Source organism: Sitophilus oryzae, unplaced genomic scaffold (genome assembly GCF_002938485.1).
Source record: "Sitophilus oryzae breed Bouriz unplaced genomic scaffold, Soryzae_2.0 scaffold_154_pilon_pilon, whole genome shotgun sequence".
Lineage (NCBI taxonomy): Eukaryota > Metazoa > Arthropoda > Insecta > Coleoptera > Curculionidae > Sitophilus > Sitophilus oryzae.
In genome coordinates, this window is record NW_022146225.1 from 139571 (window position 1) to 148531 (window position 8961).

General features: G+C 33.2%; 1 pseudogene; it reads right to left on the minus strand.

Annotated features, from left to right (window-relative positions):
* The window catches only part of LOC115878965, a 67461-nt pseudogene extending 59295 nt beyond the window's left edge, over positions 1 to 8166 (minus strand).
* Between the last annotated feature and the right edge of the window lie 795 nt (positions 8167 to 8961).

The window sequence follows — 8961 nt, forward strand, 5'->3', positions numbered from 1 at the left end:
CGGATGATATTTTCTAAAATCATTAACATATCCTGTATATCTTCGATCATTTCTCGTAGGATGCGAGTTTCTCGAAAAACAAAATTTCATTTACTTGATATGGGCATATTTTTGATTAGAGAGCTAACAGAGATAATCAAAATGAACTTACTCTTTTTTCTTACATTGGATGATATATACAGTTTATACATTATATACATTAGATCATTACATATTATCTATTTGCTTTAATAGTCTCTGGTTGAAAAATTGACCACCACCCCACCACTCCCTTATTTGTTAACTTTTTCAAAAATGATATTAAGAAGATATGCTCCCTTTGTGCTAGTTTATATTTTTTCAGAAGTCAATTTGATCAAACTAGAAAAAAAATTAATACTGCCCCATAAAGGGTTAATTTACTATAATAAAAATAAATCCCCGAGCCTTTTTCTACTACAATTACTCTCTTGTATTCTCTTGTATCCCTCATTGCCTGCATCACTAACATAAAATGTGTTCTCTCTTGTCTTAGTAGATCTGTGCAGTAAATTTTAAGTCAGGTCTCTAGAATTTCTTCACAATTCTAGAGATCTGTTTGCTACCCAGTAATTTGGATCCATTCCTGTGACTGTTTTTGTAGCTCTGCGGACGTTTTTTGTCTCATCTGAGATTCCAGTAGTAAACTCTATACCTTCTTGTAGTCTGTAATTTTTTAGAATTTGGAATTTAGAATGAGTGGGAGGGGGGTTAATCACTGCGACCTTACGGATCCATTGTGTCCCCCTTTCTTGAGTCATAACTCATCATAGAGTCCCAGGGCTTTGACAAAAGCCAATATCTGGGACGGTTTTATAGAGGGTAGTTCTCCATCTCCAATATCAGTCGTACCAAAATTCATGGCACGAATGGTTGTCGTCTCGGCGCACTCAGTGATGAGGTGTACTGGTGTTTCCCCATCTTCCCCACAGAATCTGCATTCGCCGTTTCTTCTTAGTTTCAATCTACTGAGCTGTTCATTGAGGAGACAGTGTCCTGTTAAAAACGCCGTGACAATCCGAAGATTGTTCTTACTTAAACCCAGGAAGATCTGTGATTTTTCTTGATCATAAGCCCTCAGAAACTTATTCGAGTGTCTTAGACCGTTGCAAGATTTCCATTCCAGGTTGCGGATGGAATCTTCTAAGTTCTTGAGTTCTGCCTTGAGTTGGTTACCACTTGGAAAGCAGAACGGTTCTGGTCTAGTTAGTGGAATGTTCGCTCCTTTCCTAGCTAGATTATTTGCTTTTTTATTGCCTTCTATCCCTTGGTGAGCAGGCACCCAGAGTAGGAGGACTTTGTTTTCTTTGCCTAATTTATTCAGCTTCTCTATGCATTCTTTGACCAATTTCGAATTGATTGATACTGAGTTGATCGCTTTTAACGCTGCTTGACTATCAGACCAGATGGCTATTTCTTGTTTCCGATAGTTCCTATCTAAGATAAGTTGTACGCATCTTCGATAGCGTAGATTTCTGCCTGTAGGATACTAGGGTAAGTGCCCATTGGTTCGGAGTATTTAGCTCTCGGCCCAAACACTCCGATCCCTGTTCCCGTATTGGTTTAGGAAGCATCAGTATACCAAGTTATGGTATGGTCTTTTAACTGCTGGGCAAGCGTTTTGCTCTTCCAATCCTTTTTATTGCCCAATACTACATTGAGATGTTTCTCAAAGTTGTAGGTTCTTGGCATATCGTCCACTGGGAGTTGCAGGAGTGGTATTTCCTTTATGAGGGTGTTCCAAGCCCCTGATCTGACAATTCTCCCAGTACTAATTCCGTTAGTGACCATTCTAATCATTGTCGCATTGGCATATATGCAATGACAATGTGCAGTGGTGTTAGATCTAGAATGACATCCATTGCTGCTGTTGGACAGGTTCTCATGGCTCCTGTGATGCAAACGCATGCTAGTCTCTGGACTTTGCATAGGTTTAGCCTTGCCGTCCGTTGCTCTAGTTTTGTGTACCAGGCAACTGCTCCATAAGTAATCATGGGTCTTACTATCATGGTATACATCCAGCGCTTGTAGTCTGCAAAGTCATCTCAAGCATATTTTTAATAGTATTCCAAATATATTAATCTGAAGGTTAAATCTATATATTTAAATCGAATACTCAACCACAAATTCCAATCACAAATCTCGTTTTTGTGCCCAAAAAAGACATTCTACCCGCTTGCCACAACGCCTACTACTCTAATCGCTAGAACCGACCATTCTCCTTTCTAAATTTGAGCTTTACAAAATCTAAATTCGCACTATTAGCGTTCAGATCCCTATAACAACTTACTAAACACCTATACATATAATTGGATAATTCAACGCAAATCTAATTCACTGAGTTTAGGTACCAAATAAGCACATTATTTTTGAAAAAAATACGTCTTGCTACATTCCAAATTATAGGTACGTTATTGTCAAGTGGTGTTATAAATAATTATTATTGTATTTTAAACGCACTATTATACGGCATGGTGTTTATCTGATACTATAAGCTAAACAAAATAAAACACTATTTGCACCTGAATATTTTCAAATTTCACAACGTTTATGCTATTATTATTTGCATACAGCTTAATCTCAAACAGCGTTAATTATAATTTTAGTGCTGTATAATCAAGCCGTTCACTGCCAGTAACTCCATTTTTTTCTTTTAAAGTTTCTATAAGTAATTTTTTGATCTAGTATTGACTGACATTTAAATTTCTGATAAATTATACGTGTAGCGTGTTGGCTTTTAATAGGATTTCGCAAATAAACAAAAATCATCCAAGCAAAAACACTTTCAGAATTGCTATATTAATGCTTTTCAAAATTGTTAATTTTTCCTGCATATCTGTATTTATTTGTTTTTGTATCTTTTTGAAACTTTGAAATTTCAAATGTTTTTCTAGATAGAGTACAGGGTTAGCCACCACATATCGCACAGCAACGATGAGGTTTCTACAAATTGTATTTGTTTGTTGAAGGACTGTTAGAGTTTGCCACTTAAAAATATTTTGCCAAAGAGTGTCCCAAATAAGAAATATTGTTGGGAGGCTTTTAAATGGAAAACCCTGGGGAGTTACATTTTTAGTTTCTACGGATAGGCCAGCAGTGTTATTGATTGTTATACTTACCTGTCGTTTTGACAGGCTCACTCTTAGAAATTGCAGTAAAAATTTTAAAGCCATTTTCAGCAGGTCATCGTTTTTACTACTAAATATTTAATGAAGTTATTTATTGATTGTGTTGCAATAATAGCCAATACTGAGGGGCCTGGTGGCTCTATTTTAACACATATTAAATGGGTAATAACTCTTTTACTCCTAATGGAATGCCCTGTATATTTTAGGAGAATCAGATGCACAATTAAATTGTCTATCAAATTGTATTATACCATTTTTTACCTATCCCTTCAAGTTTTCGTATAAAATGCATTTTCTTATAATTTAGACCTCATTTATCAATATATCAATGGAATATTGACATTTTAGATTGTTTTTAAAGCAACAAATGTACAAAATGTACAGACTAGTAATATTATCGTTTTTAGCAAAACGATAATATTACTAGCCCATTTGTATGCAAAAAGAAAACTATTTAAATCTTTATAAAAGAGTATACCATTAATTAAATATAACACCATTATTTGCGCCCATATACTAATTAATTACATACTTAATTGTGTTCGTTATTAAATTATTATAAATAAATGTGGATTTGAGTCAGAAATCAATATAATAATAAGTTATCAAATTAAAGTCTCTGTTGTTATAAATAAGCATTTATTAAAAAATGAAATATCATTTTTAAGGTGTTACTTTTTATCACACTGTCTAATGCCCATACAAAATTCAGTTTTTTAGTATTTGGAGCAATTATTATTAATCAACGCAGTCAGTTAATGTAGTTTGAATACTGGAATCATATTAATTGATCCTCTTTAACAAATATTTAAACAGTTTTTTTTTATTTTTTAATGAAATAAACGAATTATATCGACAATATTAGTATCTGTACTCTTTAAAAATTTGGGACATCTTTAAAAATAATCTAAAATGTCAATAGTCCATGGGTATATTGATAAATAAGTTCTAAATTACAAGAAAATGCATTTTCTACGGAAACTTAAAGAGATAGGTAAAAAATGGTATAATGTAATTTGATAGACAATTAAATTGTGCATCTGATTCTCGTAAAATATACAGGGTGTTCCATTTAAATTAAACAAGTTATTGCCGTTTGAAGCTAATAATTATTTAAAATAAATTTTTAGACCCTCTGTATAAGGTAGTATTATTTTTATTATTGCAACACAATAACTGATCAGTAAATAAACTTCAGTAAATATTTAGTATTAAAAACTTTGATACCCTTGGAGAAATGAGCCCTAAAAATTTTTACTGCAATTTCACAAAATTGAAAATATTTCAAAAACGGTAAGGTTTAAGTATAATAAACCTTAATCAAATGTACCTTTATTTTAATCGTAGAAACTAAAAATGTAATAATATACAGGGTGTTCCATTTAAAAAAATACAACTTTGATATTATACTTATTTGGGACACTGTATCTTGTAAAATTATTTTTAAATTGTACCTCTAATAGTCCTTCATCGAACCCAATACTTACAATTTGTAAAAATCTCATAGTTTAGCTACAATACTCCCTGTCGTATGTAGTGAACAACCCTGTATACATACTGCCTCGATGACGAGTATTTGACACGCATCAGAAGATAGTCACGCAAGGCGTTTTCTTTCATGAGCTTTTCTGAGACTGAAAAGCCCGATACGTGATGCTATCTGCCTACCGCACTCCGGACATTCAATAATCTCATTGCTTTGTTGCCTCTTTCCTTTTTGGTTGTCGCTGTTAACTGAGTTTACAATTCTTCTCCATTGAGTTCTATTGTGAGCTGTTTCTTCCCACTCATTTTCCATATTAATCCCCTTTAACTTTTCGTGGAAAATGTCCTTGTACCTTTTGAGTTCTCCACCCGACCTCCTCTTACCGTCTATAAGCTCGCCCTAAAGCAGAGATTTTAGTATGCGGTTTTCTTGCATTCTGCATACGTGACCAGCCCATCTTAAGCGGGATTTTGTAACCATGACTTCAATACTCTCGCAGTTAGCTTTTTCAAGGACCGATACGTTTGTGACATGATGGAACCATCGGATTCTTAAGAGTTGTCTAAGGTGTCTTTGTTGCAATTTTTGTTTCGCTCCCATATAACATGGTGGAGATTATAATTGCTCGGTACACTGCAAGTTTTATTTTTGTACTCAAGTCATGATTGTAGAAAACCCTGTCTTTTAATTTCCAGAATGCTGTCGAGGCGCTGGTAATCCTGTTCTGAATTTCAGTGTCGATATTTGTCTTTTCCGAAATCAAACTGCCGAGGTAATTGCATTCCGCTACGTATTCCAATAGTTCTTCTCCGATTCTTATAGCATTGTTATGATCTTCCCTGGGGGTGCACATGATTTTGTCGATGGTTAGCTTAAGGCCAAAAGCCTCGTATGCCCTGGTAGATGTGTTCAACATTTCTTGTAATTGTTGTAACGTTTTTGCCACTAAAGCGCAGTCATCAGCGTATTGAAGTTCTGTAATGAATTTTGTACGTGTTTTTGCCCTGAGTCTTTTTATGTTGAATAGACCGCCATTGTATCTATATCTAATGTCCAAGATAGATATCCATTTTTCTAGATATCCAAAAATTAGGTATAGTATAAAATTGGCGTCCAGTGGGATTAGAAATGATAATCGACGACATTCCCCTATAAAATTTTACATACAAAATGACTTAACTACCAATTCATATACTGAAAAGTTCCATATAGATCTTTTCGGTGCATTTCCATGTTACAAAACTGGCAAAAGCTCTTCGAAAATGACTGTAAATTGAACGTTCATTGATAATGTCATAATTGAGCAGTTAAACAGGTACTTACAAGATGTATTCATGTTCAATGTCAAGAATATTAATATTATAATGCACTATACCTAGTAGTGAATCTAAGGAAAAGTAAAATTAAAAAAAATATATTTTGAAAACACTGTCAAACTCTTAATTCCTCGTAGGTATCATGCTGTAATTTTTGTGGTCGATCTGTTGTCATTCCTTCTTGCCAAGTGTCCTGCCCATTGCCATTTGAAGGATTTTTTATAAGGCTCTATATTTCTTTGATAATTAATATACTTCAAGATTAAATTCAATATTTAAAGTATTTGACTAAAGTTTAGAATAAAATGCTTTTACTTGACCTGTTTTATTATATTTATCTATGATTTTATGGTATAATAAACTTGTAAAACAGTAATATAAATATCCATGTCGAAGTGATCTGTTTCTATAACGTTTTCCACTACCCACAGGCTAATATGTTAATGAATAATCTACCAAAAAAGCAAAGTTGATTCAAGTAATATAGACCTACGCGTTTGTTCAACTTAACGCGGCACATATAGTGCGTTAGGAAATGGTTGAATGAACAGAAATTAAGGAGATGCTCCAGGAGATCATTTCAGTGCTATTTTTTCTATTATGTTTCGCTTAAAAAAATAAATGCTAAGTATATTGCAATAAAAAAAAAAGTTTTTGCATCTTTAAAATATATGTATATTTGACTCATGTTAAAATCTCAGTTTCTTTGGAAGATGGTAAAGCTGTCTTTGTTATAGTAGTCAATTGTGTATTTTATTTTTAATTATTAGTTAATTTGCACTGTGTACCTACTTATATTTACTAAAATTTGAGATGTTTACAATACAGTTATATGCTTTAAAGAATTTTCTATAAATAATATATTTATAATATAAAACTATACTGGGTGCGTCTCACAAGTGGCTCACCCCTATAACTTTTGTATTTTTTCAGATAAAAAAAAGAGATTTAGTATGTTAGTATATGACACAAATTAGGATTGTTTGACGTATTCAATTGTTTTCGGTCACTTCCTGTTTCACCGGAAATGACTTCAACTTTTGATTTTTAAATGGCACCCCTAGTATTTTTTTACTTTATTTTATAGGAAATAACACTCTGAATAGAATGACATATCATATGTCAAGTTTTGGCATTTTCGCATGTGGTTTATTAGAAATTATAAGGGTTTGTAACGAAAATTTGACTCGAAATACCAAGTGTGTGGTATCAAATTATTCGTAAAAAAATCCTTTTTCCAAATATGCTAATGAGCCACCCTCGTTCCATTTGAAAAAATTGAGATATGATTTGGGCATCTTTTAACCCATGAGACACTAAAAACATTAGACGATCAAAGCTATTTTACCAAGGCTCTTTGGTTAAAATTAGTATTTTTAACTTTAAAATACGATTTTTTTTCAAGTGAGAATGTCAGAAGTTGACATATGATATGTCATTCTATTCAGAGTGTCATTTTCTATCGAATAAAGTAAAAAATAAGTTCATCAAAAGTTGTAATTTCCGTTGAAACAGGAAGTGACCGAAAACAATTGAATGTGTCAATCAATCCTAATTTATGTCATATACTACCATACCAAATCTCGTTTTTTTATCTGAAAAAATAAAAAAATTATAGGGGTGAGCCACTTTTGATACGCACCTGTATATTATAGAAATCTTTATTTTAAATAACTTATTTTCTAACATTAAGGTAAAATTAAAATTACGATCATCCTCAAAAGGATCAATCTTTGATACAATTTTTCTAAAAAAAGAATGAATGTTAATAATTAAATAAAAAACAAATATGTGGGCTAAAATAAATAATTTACAGCTGAGTAGACCAAAGCTACCATTAAAAAATTGCCAAACTGGATTTTAATATGGTATTACACTGCTATAAATACAACAAACTAAGAGCCTTTTAACATCCCAAACTCATCATCAGGAAACCGCTCCATATTTCTATTTACCTTGACATTTCCCTCGACCAACCAGTCCACCAACAAACAGAATCACAACCAACAGGAACGACACTGTACTCCGGCAAGATGCCGCCGACAAAAAACAACGTTTCGAACACATAATCAACACTCATCAGCAGCCATCAGTCCATACAATAACCACCAGACAGTCCGAATCAGTCCAAATTCATCCCGATCGTACCGTGTATTATTCGCCTTAATTCGTGGGTTCTTCGACGCGTTGAGTACCACGGTTCGCGGTTCTCTGAAGAATTGAAAGTGCAACAATACAACGGCAAGAGAGAAGGAAATGTTGGGAGGTGAAGTACGGTGAAGAACGGTGGTTCTTTGGCGGTATGAGCGCGATATTTTGTGTTTTTTTGGTATTGCTTGGTCGGGAATTTTGGTTAGGGTGTCGTGGTTGAAGGGATATGGGGTTTAGGGGTGAGACGAAAGTGTTTTAGTTGTATCTGTATGATTAAATTTATATTAAAAGAGATGAAATATGCATTCAAAACTTTCTAAACTTGTTGCATTAATGATATATCACAGATAATATCACAGATTGCAATGTTTTATATATCTACCCGGCTAACAAACAGATGTTTACAAAAATTATTAATTAATATTTGGGCGGAAATAATGGTGGTATTTTTAATTGGTATACGCTTTTATAAAGATTTGAATTGGTTTTTTTTTTGTAAACAAATGGGCTAGTAATATTATCGGTTTTAGCACCTGTACTATTTGTACATTTGTTGCTTTAAAAAAATACCGTATGATCGAGAAAAAACGGCGTCAGCGTTGGCTATGAAATGAAGATCGCTGTCATTTTATATGTAAATTTATATGGGAACTGTCATCGATCGTCATTTCCCAGCCAACTGGACGCCGTTTTTTTTCGATCATACGGTATCTAAAATGTCAATATTCCATAGGTATATATTGATAAATGAGGTCTAATTGATAAGAAAATGCATTTTCTACGAAAACTTGATGAGATAGGTAAAAGATGGTATAATACAATTTGATAGACAATTAAATTGTGCATCTGATTCTCGTAAAAT